This window comes from Neodiprion pinetum, chromosome 3, assembly GCF_021155775.2.
Source record: "Neodiprion pinetum isolate iyNeoPine1 chromosome 3, iyNeoPine1.2, whole genome shotgun sequence".
NCBI lineage: Eukaryota > Metazoa > Arthropoda > Insecta > Hymenoptera > Diprionidae > Neodiprion > Neodiprion pinetum.
Genome location: NC_060234.1, coordinates 4,177,926 through 4,196,764, shown reverse-complemented (window position 1 = coordinate 4,196,764; position 18,839 = coordinate 4,177,926). Strand labels below are relative to the sequence as shown.

Below are 18,839 nucleotides of genomic sequence, written 5' to 3'. Positions count from 1 at the left end.
ACAGAGGAAAAATTTTTTGCATAGTCAGAATGACGTGGGAAATATAAAAATTTAAATTGTAGCAATAAAAATATTGTCGTTAAATTTTGAAATTACAATTATTGTGGCACAAGAATCGAACGAAAAAATTTCTTTCATCGACACGACGATAATTTAAAAAAAGACACAACTCAGATTCCAGGCAAAATTCTTTCATTCGACAATTATTGAAGCAAAAATAATGAACTATAATTTTTTTGCTAATGAAATGGCAATTATTTATAAACATTGTACGAACGTGTCGTACAACTAGAAGGTGGGATTATTCGGGATTTGGAGTATAATTTTCGGCGATGCCCGTAACACGAGTTCGAGGGTAAACGCTTTGCGAATTATCCGGAGGTAAAATCAGCCGCTTAATCCAGCTTTGCTCTAATCCGAAGCTACACCTCGATTCGGGATGCTGGAGCAGCATTTTGGACACGGAATATCCGAGCCTCTACTTGTTGCGCATAGGATGGCCGATATACGGACAGTGCAGTGGTTCTCATTCGGTGACAAAGTGTCGCAGTTCCGAATTCCATTGGTAGCCAAACCTCGGTCATTGTCAAACCGAGCCTATAAATTTCTGGCGACGAAAAAGTTTAAAAAATATGATCGATAATCGTAAAAAATATATCCACGTTCGTTCTCAAACAATTTTTTCAATCCCGTTTGAGGTTACAGTAACACATCAATACAATAATCAACCCAACAACGCATCGCATCTCTGACAACGGATATTCAAATTCATTGGATCCGATATGTATAATCGATTGAAAAGATCGTTGACACCCGTGCACAACGAATATCCATCAACCGATCGTGAATGATGACTGTTGCAAAGTTTCAGGCGTGCTGATTACAGGCAACAAAATATTATGAATGATAAACAGTGACATGGGAATGAATTATATTTGCCGTCGTGAGCGTTTGGCAAACACTGAACTAGGTGCGAAACCAGCCGCACGCCTGTGCACCAGTTGTACATACATACGTATGTACACCTACACATATTATACGTATAACATAGAGCGTTGTATACCCAATTCAGGTGTACATAGGCATCTGTGTGTAACCAACTACGCTAGGTACATATGTAAGTATGTATTTTATATATGTACAGCTCGTTTTCAACAGGCTACCGCGCCTGCTGTAAACTAGCTCGACACGTTGCGCGATACGCGTTTGTGTTGGAACCTCGTCGGTGAGCCAAAGTTTCACGAGTTAATCTGCAGTTTTGCTAATTGGACACGCGCCATTTTTTATATCTCATCTCAAGGCGGGTGGATTGTCGTTGATTCGGAGATCCAGAATGGGCAAGATTTTTCGAATTATTTCCGCTGGTATATACCGGGACGATATCTTGAGAATTGAAAATGAACCGCGCATGCGCCAAATAGTTAAATCTCATTGGTCGGCGAAATCTTCCCGCAGCGATATTCTTGTCCGCGATGCAGGCCGGCCAACCTACGCAAAATGTCTACGTTCGAATTTTCAAAGAGCACAAGCGTTGAATTTCGACCGTTCTTTGAAGAATCAACTTTCCGACCCGATAACAAATGCTTCCCAAACCTTTCCGAGTCACTGACTCGATTATCTGAGATTCTAACCTCGAAAAATCGTATCAACCACATCGCCGGCAGAAACAGTTTGACGGCTGAAAACTCGGGTTGGCCAGCCTGCGAGAACGGCCGATAAAAATCGCGCGTGCGCGGTTCATTTTCAAGTGTCAAGAGATTTTCGCGATATATGCATGCAATTTCTCATCACCGTGCAGGAATAATCGTTCAGCAGTCATCGTGGAACGAGGCACTGAATGCGGTCTGAAAATCGCAAGCGAATCATCGGTCAGTTACAAATGTCAGGGTTTGATGAAAAACGATCGTTGGTAGTCATCGGTTTAGACCGAGTCATATTTTTTGGTACGACTGTGAGAAGTTGAGCTTGATTAAAAATTGCCTAATAGTTTGGTTGAGTTCTATTCCAATGGGATCACCGAATGTGTTTCCAAGTAAATATCGCGAATTCCCTTCTAATGGGATTTTCATCAACAGGCTGCAGTCGGAGAGCGTTGATGAATGTCATTTGAAAGGAAGCTGCGGCGAAGCCAAGGACTCGCGGCAAATGAACGTCGCGGATAAATGCATATATAATATATGCATTATACGCGAAAGCAAAAGCCAAAGCGAAAGCGAAAGATACGGCTAATCAGTAATTAGCGTAATTAGTTCGTTGCACCAGAATGTTAATCAAAACGAATTGCACGTCCGTCAAGATTCGAATTCGCGCATCTGCGTGGCTTGTTGTGTTCTGGAATGGAATCGCGCGAAATTGCAAGGAGACTGGGAGAGCCAAAAACGGCGGCAAAAATCACCGCATGCGATTTTGTCGCGAAATTAAACCGGAAAACTCCGTTTCGTCCGAGGGAATTGCCTTCCACAAATCAAAAGGCCATATCAGGGACCGCGAAATGCGTCCATTACGCATTTTGGCGGTAATCGCACTCGCCTTGATATATTTGAAGGTCTCTCATGACTCAATGACGAAAAGGCAATTCGACGTGGGTTTTTATCACACAGTGTCGGAATGACGCGTCCGATTTTTAATACTGTGACCTTCTTGGTTTCAGAATCATCCCACGGTTAAATGAGGCACTTGTAAAAGGTAAACGAATAACCGTGCCAGGTAAGCTTTCGTCATTTCCACCGAAACTGAACTTTGCAATTCTGGTGTTATTTTGGAAAATTTAACGCAACGCTGTCAACGTGAACTTGGATAGTTAGACTACCTCTGCAATGCGATTACGCGATCAAACGTCGTGTTCAAAATAATAATAATAATAACAATTACAATAACAATAATAATAATAATAATAATAATAAACAGATGAAAAGAAAAACCACGCGATAAACCGGCAAAGTCCAAGCAAACGGGATGTAATGATGACGTACGGTTAGAGAGGGTTTTACAAATTTTTCACAGTTGTTCCAAAGGCTGACTTGTATTCCCAAAAGCTTGTGAATCAAAGTTCTCGGCTATTTAAGATTTCTATGTAAAGTTGTGAGTCCTGTTTAATAAGCGGAAGGCGCGACTGTCGGTCAGGATTTGCGGTCGAAGAAAAGCTCGGATTCGCTCATATATATATATATATGATCTTTGTAAGAACAATTTTTATCATAATATCAAAAATGTATACCGTATAAGGTATTCTTTTCGAAACCTCTCATTACTTGAAATTACAATTTCTCCGAGCTTGTTTTGTTTTATGTTTCTTTTATTGTACGTTTATGAGTAAGCAATGAATTTACCGGAAATATACGATAAGGGAGCGCCAATTGAGGAGTTATGGTCAAAGCAGACCGCATTTTATATCCTTGAGCAAAAGTGTAGCGGTATTGATACGGTATGAGAGAAATTTTGATGAAACCGAAGGGTTTCACGTGATTCGATTTTTCTACTTATTTATGTACTTTTCTTGTAATTCCTTGCACAGCAGTTGCGTAGTATTAACCAACGGAAGTGGTTTCTCTTAGATCATCGCACAGCTAGACTTCGTAGAACTTATCTCGAACTAGTGGCTCTCACAATTACATAATCTTTGTGAACGTGTTTTTAAAAAGTTCGTTTTGTGTGTAGCCGTATCAAGATGACCGATTTTCGTAGAACGGATTCACGAGGCTTCTTGCGGTAGATACTCTGTGTCAATTGGAAATGCTTTCTAACTCCAAGATATACGGCGCGAAAAAAATTGCGACGAAATTCTACTGGGTATACATGTGAAAGAAAAAAGAGCGAGTTGGTCAGTCTTGAAGACGCAATGCTGAAAATTGAAAAGCCTTTACAAAGCTCGATCGAAAATACTGCACAATCGTAAAACGTCACAACACGATTGAGTAAAAGCGAGGAAAACTATGTCGATAATCATAGTTACGGTACAGGTGTCATGAAAAAGTGATTGCAGTAAACTAGTGCGAAAATTGGTATCGAATTCGGGATTACGAAGAGAATTATAAAACGCGGCTTGAGCAGCGGGCGCAGTGCTGGTCTCGACTACTCGAGTTGGGTTCAATTTAAAACAGCTGCTGCCAAATTTCCCTCTCGAACACGCGCGAGATAGACAGAGAGCGAAAGTGGCCCAGGACGGAAAACGAGAGTGTGTACCACTGGCACATGCATCGCAGAATCCGTGTGCTCAATGTTCGCCACACGTACGAAGGTGCAGCACATGCATAATGCACTGGGGCGAGGCGGCGCGGCGCAGACGCTGCAGTTTGCGGGCACAAACCCAGCGCAATGTGCGATGCCGTGTGCATACGCCGCGTGCACACCCTGATCGACCCGTGTGTAAGTACACAGTGTACACGAAGACCGGGGGACCCGGTAGCCACAGAGTCCGGTAGCGTATGTACGACTTGCCCCCCTTCGTCTCCCTTGGTGCCCCTCTTCAACACTTCGAAGCGAGGTGTGTGTACGTGATGCGAATGTGTACCGGGTGGTCCAGGCTAACCGTAAACCCCCCCCAATTCGCTTTACGGATACTTGAGACCGACGTTCGAATGTAGGGCAGGTCGTTTTTCAACGTTGCGCAACACCAAGAGGCATCTTAACGCGGTGGCGTCTTATCGTTTGGACATTCTGTTTTCACCACTTACCTAGGATGAATAATTATGGTCCTGCGATGATATGATTTCCAAGCTTCCCAAAGATGTCGGTACGTAGACTTCGGTCGTCGGGTATGCCAGCCAAAGTGTGACTTGATCGTTGGTAATGTTCCGATTGGTTGTCAAGATCTTTAACCGATTCCTGAAATCATGAACAACGTGTGTTAAACAGAAGACTGCTACTTTTTCCAAAACGAGCAGAGACTCTTCCGTGTAATTCATTGCCTGTAACGAACGAACGCTTTTCATGCAATGAAATTGACGCGGTTCGTTTTACACGTCTGAAGTTTATTTCTGCTGGTTAAAGGAATGCCGAGTTATGGTGTAAAGTCAGATCATGACGAATCGTGATTAACGAATGAAAAGATAATTAATCTCACGGACGCATGTAACAGCGGAAATGACATTGTAGAAAGCTGTTTTACCCAAATGAAGAATGATGTGGTTGAACTCGTTAGCCGCAGTCATACGGTCCGGTTTTTAACTTTTAAAATAATGAAATGCGCAAAGTCAAACCAATCCGTATTATCGCCTTATAAGTCGACAGTTTTGCGTTTTAAAGACTCATCGAGTTAACCTTTGTAACAATTCTGCGAGTACACTCGACGGAGAAACTAGTACTGCAAGCTCAACGACTTCGAGAGGATAGATGTTGCGGTTCAAGAATGCTTCTTTGGTATCGTCAACCATAATCACGCCAGGTGTCAGATTTTTCTGACAAGCATAGGAGGACTGATCGATCGGCAAACATGAGAAAATGGAATCGAAAACGAAGGTGGCTTAAACAAGGGGTAAAAACGGCCCCTTAGCGCAATGGTAGAGTTGGATCACCCAGTATGCGATATCTGTCCGAGGTCTGAATTCAGCAAGGCTGAGCGGACGTTAGCGGGACTTGGCCGATTGCTGGGTACTGCTGCATTACGTGAGTGAATAGTGTGCGTGCGATGCATGTGCGGAAAAGTTTGGCGTGTGGGTCGATGGGCGCGTATGCAGACAAGGAACAGTGTGGGTTACACGTAACCACGTACGTCGGTTGAAGCCTCCTGCGAGCGGATGAGTCCTTGCCGTGGAGTGCGTCTAATTAAGACTTTGATAGGAGCGGTTAGCCGAACCAGTCCATCGTCGTAAATGAATGGCAAGATTTCACCATTGAGGGAATCAAACGCGGTCCCATTTTACCATGTTTTTCATTTATTCTGCGACAATGTCAAGTTCCTCCGGAAATGCAGCGATAGCGGTGATTGCGGCTAAAACTATCAAGGCAAGGACGACGAAGGAGGAGAAAAATCCGTAACTGTTCAGCCTGTTTCAACGTGCACGCTCTCGACACGCGTTTTTCTCTTTTCGCCCAGTCAAATGTATCCTAAAAAGGGTTGTTTATTGATTTTCTCTTTCGTGCAACGAGCGCTTACCCTGCGCCCAACCCTCGACGGGGGAACAAAATTGTGGTGTACCTTACGCAGCGCCGCGTTACCCGACATGCAGTCCCGCGTACTCTGCAAGTACAGTCTTTTGAATAACTCGAGCCGAAAAATCAACGTCTTGAATCTCACCTTTATTCGATCTCCGTTACCTCCCTTCTCGGACCAATCTTCGCCGGCGAATCGCCATTGTGCAATTCATTCAAACGAATTGTGCAAGGTGAACCTTCTCGGCCAGCGATCCGTTCGTCTGGTGTGAACGCTCCTTAGTTGAGGTTAATAATAATTACCTCTATCGACTCGCTGTGCACCGCTGTGCAGGGACGCTAATGCATATTTCGCGTGTGGCCAGAAATCGAACGGACCGAACAACCCTGATTGTGCAATCTTTGCAAAGAGAACTGAACGAAATTTTGAATCACAAAAATCACACGTCAGCCGTATCCTCGAACTCCTCAAAGTCCTTACAAACATTTTATGATCAGTCGTCGCGTCGAATCCAGCCCGAATTTCCATAAACTTGTGAATATTGTACGCCTTGTGCAAACTCGCACAATATTTCTGTGAGCATTGCGAAGAAATGCGTACAAAAATGAGTCTTTTCTCTCTAAACGTTGCCTGATTAATTCGACGGTTGTACGCTGAACGGAATTAATCGTGACTTGAAAAATTGCACAATAAAAAAACTGATTGTGAACTTCCGGTGAATAATTCGAGTTCCCCCGTCCTTGACGTATCGTGCCCAAGTTTCCTCAAACATCTTCAAGCTCCGTAGAACTTGTTGATCGGTCTTCCAGTTGAGTCCAAAACTCAATCGTGCGATCATTGTGCACCTTGTGCAGTCTCGCATTAGATTTTAGTGAGTACTGGAAAGAAATCTACCCGAATTGAATCTTTTTTGCTACGAACCTTGCCCAATTAATTCCACAATTGTGCCTGAATGTCAATAGTCGCGAGTAGGAAAATTGCACAAGGTAAAAAGTGAGCTTCCGGTGAATAATTCGAGTGCTCTGGCCTCTGACGTTGCGGTGCACTTTGTCTGCACATGGCGTCACGTCTGTAGGGCGTCCATAGCCATGCCTGTGGACTCGCCAAATATCGTTCAATGTATTCCATTGTGGTTAAATTTGGGGCTGACGTGGCGAGGCCCCATCGCCCAGCTTCGTCCTTCTCTCTCTCTCTCTCTTTCTCTCTTTCTCTGTTTCTCTCTCCCCCTCACTCTTCCTCTTTCTCTCTCCTTCGTTCTCTTCTCTCCCTCCGCAGGGCGTGCGCGCCGCCGTGTTCCTCTCCGAGCATATGGCAAATTGTGGTCACAGGAGGGGAAAAAACCTTAACCGGAAAGCTGGGGCTGCAGCTACCTCGCCCATCTTCCAATGAGCATACGAATACACTGCAGACACCCCAACCGGGAGGGGCACTGACGGTCTGCACGCAATGACGACGTGAAATTTATCATTATGAGGAAAAAATAATAATAATGATGATGATGATGATGATGATGATGATGATGATGATGATGATGACTTAATAAAATCTAATACTCATATCTAGTTTGTGCTTGCGCCGAAAAACTCGAATTGAAGTTACTTAATGGTTCTTAAATATTTTAATGTTTCACCATAACCAACAAATCTATTAATTCTGTGTGAAAAATGAACATGAGTCTGGCAGCTGTAACCCGAAATCTTGTTTTACGTGTTTCACTGTTCTTATTAACCATGGCCACTCGTCTCATATTTTCATCGAACTACTGGAATGATTTTACGTCGGTACAACAATAAATGGATGTTCAAACCTTGTTAAACAAACATATCGAATGTGGCAGTGATGAGAAAATTTAGTATTGACGACTGTAATTACACTAAATAGTTACATGTGTCACATTTTCTTTCAATTCCAGCCTTTGCATAGTGAAAACTTATTTTCAACAGCTAATCGAAGATCAAGCTACAAGTGATTACGATAATTTAATCGATTATTCACGGAAACTGAAATAGTATCAGTGTGAGTGCTGATTCGAAGTTTAAAATGCGTGACCTATTTGGGCAGGTCGCCAAGGGTGAAAAATTTCAAGTTTCTTGAACGGCAAGTATCGGAAAAGTGGCTGCGAGCAAGAAGAGAGGAAGTGGAAGTTTATTTTTGACTTCTTTTGTTGAATTTAACAAGCAAACTTATTTTAGAAAGAAACGTTGCACGCCTGTTCGCAATTCAATGGGCCTGAGACTAAACCCAATAACGTAGGTATAGCTGGGATATTTGCAGCATGCGAATTTGTTACATTAATTAAATAATTAACTCGAAAAATGGTATTAAAAAATATCATATTTGAAATAATATTCTAACAGATTTACTGAACGAATCAAACTGGAATTTTTCGATAGAGGCTATTTTCAATTTGTCTGAAAAATTTTATGTCACACGGATGACTGAAGAAATTGATTGCTCTTCGTACCGAATGATTCCGATCCCAAAAAAAAGGCCGTTTGTGAAAAATTTGTTTCCTTCTATACTCCAATCTTGATTGTCCGAAATTTTTTTGAACTCCTGAAAACATTTCGATACTGCTTGATGAATTTGAAAATTGGTGAAAATTGCGATTCAACAGAATCGGAAAATTTTGTTTTTTAACGATTCAATCATTCGGACATTTTTTTCTAATGCCAGAAACATATCGTTATTGCTCTTTCTTTTGACAATAAACTTAATTTTCTTCACAGAGTTAGTGTCGTAAATAATTATACTCGATGTATAATAAACCTCATCTGACCTGAGAACAATCATTAAATATCAGGCTTATTTAAAATCTTTTCCTAAAACGATTTGCAGAAGATTTTTCATGCATCTAAGCCTATAGAAAAAAATCTACGACGCAGATAATTCGTCGAAGTTGAACGAAAAACAAAGTTATGGCGTTTGACACAATGACGAAAGAACTCGATCATTTCAACACGGTATAAACCAACTGACCCTTTTCAATTCAAATCTAAAGATTTTTAATTTTCTTCATTTCGAGGGAATATTTTTCCGAACAAAGTTCAATCGCACGTCTCGAGCCTGTATTTCACGATCATAATCATTGTTCCAATTCGTTTACTTTTCACGCATACATATAGTATAAGAAGGAGCACAATAGAGTATGAAAAAAAAAAAGGTTTCTCATCAAAAATACCGTCAACGAAACCGAGCTGATATAAACTCTGTTTGTGAGTAAAATGGGTATCATTAAAATAATAATCGAAGCATGGTTCAAGTGTTAAGATAATGTGGCACGAGTAACTATTCAATATAATCGTATAATTTTCAATACGATATTTTTTTATCAATCAAACGCCAAATCCATTTCCTCATTTTACTCAACAAGTCTTCAGTCATTTAACATCGATTTATCGGAACACCGGTATAAAATATAATGGAAAAAATAGCGACAAGTATGACGAGACGTTATGTGCCAAATTTTTGATAAAATGGGAGCAATAAGAAAAAAAAAAAAAAAAAGAAAGGAAGAAAAGAATAAAGAAATGAAAATCCGCGAAACGTCGCCGACTTCGGAGGACGGAGCGAAACGCGATGCAATATCGAGAGGGAGAGTCGGAGGGGGCGAAGCGGCGTGGATTATTTTTGGCTGGCCGTGGCCCTCCTTTGTGTTTGGGTCTCTGGGCCACTCGGTGCATTTTTCACCGGGCCACGGTCATGGCGGGGTAGGGAGAAACGGTGGCGGCGGCGGCGGAACCGGTTGCGGTTTCGTTATTCGGCACTGCACGCCACGGTTGGCCCAGGTCAGGCCTGACTCGATGCACCGGGTCACATGGCCGCCGAACGAGGCCGTTCCAGCTGTACAGAAATGCAGTTGCATGCAACGATGACCGAGCGAGGCTTAATTCGCTCTCCCTCTCTCTCTCGGAGGAAGTGCGTAGAGTCAGCGAAATTTATCCGCCGAAAACACAAGACTCGTTGTCACTCCTCGATATGCGTGAATGTATGTTAATATGCACGGTGTTCAGAGGCTGGTATATTTCGTTAACAACGTGTTGCGATGAATTATTTTATTCGATTCAGCATTTTTTCGAATTAGTCTTTCAGGCGAAAGATTTGCCGAGTTTGATTAATGTAATTAATAAATGTACCCTCTTTACTGAATACCGGACGATTCGTCGTCTGCTAAGATTCAACGCGCTTGCGCCATAATCCGAGAGCGGTTGTCTGCCAGGGTGACCAACCGTCATAAATTTACACACGACAGTTCGCCGCGATTTATGTTACCTCTAATATTTCAACGACTATCGGTTCTGAATACAACTGCCAACGACAATTGTCAACATTTTTAAGATTACGTTCGTTACGGTTGGCAGCTCTGGCAAAAAGTCACTCTTTTGTAATTTTAACGCATGCGCGTTAAATTTTGAAAGAGGACGGAACGTGCGGTGGTTAGGAATTCACTCTTATCACAATTTTATAACCACTAATCGTTCGCCGTCGAGTTGAAGGCCCAAGCAACGGGTTGTCTGATTTCAATTTTTATTATCTCAATCTAAATCATCTGTTATCGCTCTTGCTATTTAACGTGACATTCAAAAATTCGTTCACGATACAATTCTTATTCCTTGACGCTAAGAGGCGGTAATTTTTTCTTTTTTTTTTTTTTTAATTTTTAACAGTACAATTCTATTTGATCAAATGTTAGTATTTTATTGTTTTCTTTTTGTTTTTTTTTTTTGTTTTTCTCTTCACTGTAACAATGCGAGAGGATTATCATTTTAATTTCCTAACTACTAATCGTCTGCTTTCAAATTAAAAGTAAATGGTTTGACTAATTTCAATTGTTGATGGTTTAGATTCCTCAGAGAAAAAAAAGTCTGAATCGTGTGAATAATGAGCAAGAATTCCTCTTTATTCAGTAAGAGGTACGTTTGAAATAATCTAGTAAAATTAAAATAAAGAGAAAGAAAAGAAATAATAATAATAATAATAAAACACTCGAATTCAATGAAAATTACGTTCAAATGTCAAAGAATTTATCATAAACATTGTCCTCCTTTTTACAAGATACTGAAATATCTTCTGCTCGTTGTGGTATAGAATAAGAAAATAACTTCCATTGTAAGAAAAAAGTATTTTTCTTCACTTTTATTCGTTTAAATCATCGATTAATTATCATATGAGGGAAATTGGAATAAATATTTTTTTAGATTTGAATATTTTTTTATTCGTTGTATTCCGTTCTCCGGAGAGGCAAACTTACAGCAGTAAACTGAGACCAGTCTAGGCTACGATTTTGCCGATAGGTATAAAAATGGTGAAGTTATTTATATTCGAGGGAATATTATTTACGGTTTTGAGTTTAAGCAGGCGCGAAACTCTGAACATTTGATAAATAAAAAGGTTCAATTTTCCCGAAAAAGAAATTTCGAATTTTTACAATTGCGCATCACTTTGATCCTTATTTTACTGACCCGAATTCTCTCCCACTTTTTACGTTAACAATTATTTTTCCTCGGTAATTAGATAATTTCTAAAGTTTCTCCCTCTTTCCGCTTGTTTTCTCTGATTTTTAGTCAAATATTTTGGTAATATTATATTTTTCAGTTTCAAATTAATACCCCGACAAGTTCTAGGGAAAATTAACGCTGCCACGCTATTTTATATGTTCGGCAATTAGGTTGCTAGAAACCACAGTTTTGCGGCTCCGCAGATTCCGCTTATTGCGTGTTTAAATGATGTGAACGCGATAAGCGTCTCGCTTTCGAAATGTACATTCCTAAAAGAGGCATCTTGTAAAATGAACGCAGGCGTCTGGTGTTACAAATTATAACAATAACACTTAAAGCTTTGTCTCTAATTGCTTTTTACAATGTTTATGGGTTAAGCAACAAATATTGATACGCCTCACAGCAACGGTTTGCGTTACGATATCAAACCGCGGAAACAACCCGTTCTGATTATTTTCATCAATTTGCGGTTGACGATATTCTTTGTTATTTATTCTGGATCTATCCACCAAGTGTGAAGAAAATCTACCCGCAATAATATCTATGCCGTGAAATCGGAATTTTAGCGAGGAAAAAACATGATATTCGTTGCGACAACTATTTTAAATTTATAACAACCACCATCTCCGATTGCGATCGAAAAATTTATCAGAACTCATCGACATTTCAAACATTGAATCCCTTTTGATTCAACAAAAAAAAAAAATAAATAATAGTGGATAGCTGTGACTTGCGTTCTTCTTCTCCCATGCGATAGAAATTTTATAGGTCGAATATAAAAGATTGGAATTTTTTTTTTTTTTACATTTAAAAGGATCTCTCAACACGGGGATACGAGTTGTTCGGTTTCTTGTCAAGATTATTTTCATCTGACGTTCAGGAATTTGATGAACGAAGTGGAGTAAAAAGAATAAAATTAAATAAAAAAAAATCGATCAGCCAACCTTATCTCTGTTTATAACTTATCGATTTTTATTTTAACAAATTTTTTTTTTTTTACTCATGAAAACCAAGAGGAGTGTTTGTATGTGTTGTAATTTCCACGTACGACAAATTGTCTCGGAATGATTATGAATTGTTGAAGAACAAAAAAAAAAATCCTAGATTTTAGCGGTATAAAATTAGAAAAAGTGATGAAAGTTTAAAGAACAAGAAAAATTAAAAACAAATGGAATAAGCAAAGCTACTGCGAATTATGTGATAGAATAATTTTATATATTTATAAGTTTAATCGGAAAAGTAGAGAGACAGTTGATTTAGCGCAAATAATTGTGGTTTTTCTCGCTGAAATCTTTTTTTTTTTTTTTTTTTCAATCATATCTGCCAACTTTTATAAACAATTCTGCCAGAAAACTGTTATTTTCCGCTCTCATTACCCATATTTTAATTCAAAGGCGCACTAACGAGATATTGCGTTTAATAATTTTATTGGTCTGCCAGAGACCGCTGACCGGACTCCGGATAATGTCAGAGACGCAATTTCCAGACGCAGTGTACTTTATTGTCAGGCTCTGTGCTTTATCTGTAAAATTTTTCTACATCCACGAGTTTTAATTACTAACAATCGAATTAAAATAATTGAGGTGCCACAGATATTTGTTAACTCGTCTCACACGATCGGATGTGAAAATAAAACGATAAAGCGCAATAATATTTTCAGCCTGTACGCCGACAGGTTTATTATCGTCTTTACGAAAATATTTTTGAACATTACTTGAGACGATGAAGAATAGGAAAAAAAAAAAAAATTTTTTTTTCTTCAAATTACCGCGAATCGAAAAGTGCATGAATTACATGAAATTCAGGATACAGATATCGGTGAAAATATCAAATGCGAATTCGCAAACAATACAAGGACACAGGATATTTCTAACGAAAATCAAACTTTTTGTAAAAAAGCAAAAACAGCAGGATAGATGAAAATTTTCACACGCATATGTGTGAAAAATTTTTATAAATAGAATGTGGCAGATTTGTTTTTCCAAATTTTTGGAAACGATCTGTCACTTGCGTCAAATTTAACTACGTATTATTAATTTATCTTGACGATACGAACGAATTTAATTGATGCCAAATTTCTGGTTTATTTCTGTCTATAGTAAAATTCAATTATAAAATTTAAATCTCTTTCAAAACCATGAAATTTTTGTGTAATAACTTTTTCCGTAATATCATCTATGATTTTTCACGATGTTAAACCGATATTATTAAAATTGAACATCTTGCACAATTTTATAAATATCAAGTAAAACTCGCTTACATGTTGCAAAATTGTAAACTGGAAAAAATCATTCGAAACGTCGAAGATGAAAGAATAAAGCATAATTTCGTAGTTAAAACAGTATTCCATTTCTTTCGAAATGAAAATTGTCAATAATATTTGACTACACAAATAATTTTCTATATTTGATAGAAAATTGTAACATCACAGCTTGAAAACTGTAGTAAAGATAATCAAGAGTTAAAGGTTATTTTTCGTCAAACGTCATTAGCCCGAAAACTATAATCAAGGATATTGAAATTTAAAAAAAGGATTAATCGAGGATTAATGTTTTTCATCGCTCATTGTTTTCCGCAAAATTCATTCGCGGATGACCAACGAAAAGTCAAACAAGAAAAACATCAAGCTTCTCCCTCCGCGCTATAATTCCGATCCTCAAACAACTCGTTCCGCATTCCCGAATTGGTGAATCGACAATCTTCGAGGCCTTAGATCAGGTACATACACGTAGCACTTACCAAAATTCCAGAGTCTTTCTTTGATTGTCTTGTTTTCCTTCTTCTTCTTCTACACCACTTCACAAAGTCCTTCAAACGACGACGATAAAATATAACGACGCGTCGAAGGTCGATCACAAACCAAAGTACACAAAGTCACGAGATCGAACCGAATCCAACCGAGCGATGATAGAACTACACCGAAAAGGTTTATCGAAGAAAGCTCGGCCGTGAATTGGTGGAAACGTACACGCGAAATACAAATAGCGAGAGAGAATATCGTCGGAGCTCTGCTCTAAACCGTCTGGGTCAACATGTTGTTCCGGACTGATCAAGAAGAATGCTCCCCTAACCTGCCTCACGTTACACACTATGTGTTGCTTTTATTATCATAATTCGCGTTGCGAAGAGTTGCGTTAGAGACACCGAAACGGCTGCTGCTATCGGTCAATGCGAAGGCCGCGTCTCCTCTGGCTGGCTGGCTGGCTGTTGTCTGGCTGCAAAAACACGAACTTGTAACGCGCGTTCTTTCCTTGGCCGTGGATTGAGTCGGTCTATCGGTGAGTACGTTTTTTGGATTAGCCAAACGCGCGTCGAGGCCGTCGAGATTTCGAACATCGAATGAATGAACGGATGAATGAATGGAGTTTAAACGATGCCGGGCGTCGAGCCTCGGCGCCGATAAGAGCCTCCCTCCATCTCTCGAAATTGTGTACGTGAATTTTGAACCTGATACGGAGTGGGAAATTCTGCCGGAAACCAACTGACCATAACCGGTAACAGTTGAAACCACCTTCCCAGGCGCTCAGTTCATTCGTATCCGGGAAGCAGATATTCGTTCAGTAACGCAGGGGGGGGGGGGGGGGGGGATTTCGACTCGGTTAATTGGGGGGCGATGGTTAAAGTATTAATAGAAATTTCAAATCTCCCGCCTCGGTTTAATTTTCATTTTCCCGCCAAAAAGCGACGCGCGTCGTTAAACTCGTCGAAGGCTGGCTAACGCGTCGGGTTCTTATCGCCGATTTCACCTCGAGTACAAACAAAATAAAGAGATAAGTTTTCAATTCGTTATTCCGCTACTCTGCCGCTTCTGCCGGTGCAGGTTGTGCACTCGGTGCAAACAGAAATATACCGGCTACGACGCGTCTAGACATTTCTTGTGCGATAGCAGCCTCGATACGCGCGGTGTGTGCAATAAACTTGCCGAAAAAAGATGAAGAAGAAAAAATAGAAAAACAACAACAACACAACACGTATAACGTGAAAATAAACAAATAACACGAAAATTTTTAACGTCGCATTTACCCTACGTCTTATCGATAATCCTACACACGAGCAACGCTTTGTACAGACTCGTGAATTGGTAATCGATGAAAAACATGTTGATTTCAATGCTTTTAGAGTGAAAAGTCGAGAGTGTACGTCGTGTTGATAATAAAGTATTTTCAATTTCTGGGACTCGGTAAAAGACATTATTGCATTCCGTTCGATCCATTCGATAAAACAATTGTCTCGCGTTGGTAATAATCGTCTGGTCGAAATGAAAACAGAAGCGGTCATTTTATTATTACCTACAAAATTACCATTTATTCTTCGTTCGATACGATTTTATACGTAGAATTGAAAATAATCGCGATTCCGGCTTCGATTCGTTTAATCGAAATTCAAAATTTACACGCAATTCACAGAATCTTTTCGACGAATGTGCGAAATGCGTAAACAATTCTGTCATCTTTTTTCACCTTTCGTCATCGACAAATGTACAGCACTGATCTTTCCTTTACAAAAAAAAAAAAAAATAAATAAAAAATAAAACAACCTGTTCCAGTGATCAATAATTTTTACATTCAATGCATCTTTCTTCAATCAACAACGCGATCTTCTCACGGTTAGAAAAAACATGTCTCTCAATCGGCAGGTTGACTCGAAATTTTTGGGTTGACTCAACAATTTTTTAATACTTTACTGAGTGATGAAGAAAAAAAAAAAAAAATTAAAAATTACAAATTTTCAGTTTCGGTAATATCTGGAATGAAAATTACTGTGTACAAAACGCAAATTACCCGAAATGAATTGCGCGCAGTTTGGTATTCTTCCAAGTAACGCGCTCAGCACTAAAACACTGTCGCGATGATGGAAAAGCGGTTGCCTCCGCTCGTTTGTACAAATGTCTGACCGCGGTGTCCAAGAGCTAAACTTCAGTTATCATATCATTGTAGTATGTGGTCATTTTTAATGACGTAGGTTAGAGCAGCGAACTTCCGGGCGTGTAATTTCGTCGTATGAAACAAGAGGTGACCTTGCGGACAACGAAAATTATCACAGTACCGAAAAATGTGCGCGCAAATTGGGGCGATAAAAAAATATCTAACGCCTAACCTCGTCACCTGATCTCGCGGTGCCCAAAAATGCATTCCAATCGGCTGCAGAGTTTTTCATTCAATTTTAATAGAGGAAAAAAAAATCATTTAAAACAGTAGCAATCATCTAACTCAGCTTCGATTTAACATCTGCAAACATAATTGACTGGTGAAAATTTTTACTACTATAAATTTGTACGGAAATTGAAACGTTTCGTATTACTTATTTTTTTTTTTTTTTTACAAAATTGTAAATCGACCATTTGATTCGAAGTTGAAAATTTAACCGACGTTTTTCACGTGATCTAAAGGAATTTTCTCACGTCCAATTAAACAGGGCATCGTTGTTCGTTCTCCTTGATCTTTTTGCGATAACATACGGTGATAGTTTCAACAGAACGAGTAAATGATACAGCAAATACTGACGCGGAAAAAGTTACGGAGCACTCATCGCAACGAGGAAAGAGAGAAAATCTCACCGCAATTATTTGAAAATTCACGTAGTCCAATTGATAAATTGCGTACGTGCTCTTGACCAGGTTCTAAGTTTACTTCAACGAATACGGAAAATAAAGATTCGCAAGCGTCACGTACAATTTTAAATGATATTTCCTAAGGAACTCAATTGATCATCAACTCCGGTGCAATGTGAATAATCAGTGGCGCCAAACGAGCCTCGGGCTTTCTGAAACTCGTTTTAAGTTTTTGCCAGTCTTTTTCCACAGTTATTAACTGCAGACAAACAGAAGCTGAGAAATTCAATTCTGCAAGGAAGTGACTGAATTTTATAGCGAAGCTCGACGTTTGAAAATTGATTTTAATTCGTTGAATTTCAAACGTATTCAAGCTGAACTCCGTCGAATCCATGCTCTCAGTTTCGAAAACCAAATACTCAAAATTGGAAACCAAAATATCGCGGACAGTTTTACGATGCTCTTAAAACATGGAATTGGTCAATTTATCTAAAGGACCAATACGAGAGACATGGAGCTTTTCTTGGTCTCGAATCAAAGGCGCAAAGTTCTCAAAGTAAAGCAGGATATTCTCTCTAATTGAGCTTTCATCGCACGCTCAGAATCACAAACCTAATTTCCCATAACGAACCAATGAATATGTTCCGCGGTTAAAATGCGCCAAGGCATCCGGTAGTTGGTTAGAAAACTCAGAATCCTTCGGAACTCGCAGCTTGCACCGAGTGAAATCAGAGATAAGAACACGGTGCTTCCATTGACTCGTCAGCCGGTTACAATAAAGATGAGGTGTAAACGCAAATTCGACCAAGTTAACTGCATTTTCTTCCATTCACGATAGGAATTCTATTCACAGTCTCCACACGCCACATATCAAACGTCAATGTATCAAAATTCAAGTTTGTTCCTCATTCGATCGAGGCGGGATTGAAGTTCCCGATTTGAAAAGTTCCGAGAGTGCCTAATTCCGAATTATGTGACAACGAAACTTGAGGTAAAGAAGTCAAACCTTGAAGAAGCGACAGTATTTCGAATGGTCGGAAAGCCGATGGCTAAGAAAAATTTGGAATTTGACATTCTTGGAACTTTTCAAAATGAATCTTTAAACGCGTCCCATTCGATCCTGTCATATTGACCTTCCTTCGCGCTGAAACAACTCGAGCAGACTTTCCAAGAAGTTCAGATAACCAACTTCGGAACTTCTAATTGTTGCGTCAGTGAAGTAGTCTGATAGTCGCGTTGCGGTAGGTATTGTGGATATTTCATTGGTCCATGAAGTGCGTCGACACGTGTCACGTGTCCTACTAGTGGACTTGTAGAGTATTCTCTATCAACTTGGACTTGGTGATCCACCCGGTATTTTTCAACAATTGAAACCGAGTTCCTCCTGACGTCGGATTTCGACGATACACGAGATTACGTGATTCAAGATTCTAGAAAAAGCCACGGTGCGAGACCATCGAAAGACTTTTAGGAGGCGATGTTTCCATTGCTACGTGAAGAAAAATCCCTGGACAACAACGGCTTCTTACAATTAGTGGCCTTTGGGTAATCGGTAATTATCGGAGATGCAGCTACGGAGGAACAAAGGAAACTTGCTCTCAGATCAAAAGTGGTCGATGAGACTGGAGAAGGGAGAGGAGAAGGGAGCAGGAAGGGATGCCTTGGTTGTACCAACTTGACAGACCTATCGGCTTGCTCA

At 39.8% G+C, this 18,839-nt stretch overlaps 1 protein-coding gene across 1 annotated transcript in view; it reads right to left on the bottom strand.

Moving 5' to 3' along the window:
- The window catches only part of Eip93F (Ecdysone-induced protein 93F), a 113,073-nt gene extending 98,438 nt beyond the window's left edge, over positions 1–14,635 (bottom strand). Inside the window, exons 1-2 of the mRNA XM_046615294.2 lie at positions 14,329–14,635; positions 4,674–4,824 (exon numbers count right to left, since the gene is read on the bottom strand). The gene's annotated coding sequence lies outside the window, so the exon portion shown is untranslated. The remainder of the gene's footprint in view (positions 1–4,673; positions 4,825–14,328) is intronic.
- Positions 14,636–18,839: the final 4,204 nt, after the last annotated feature.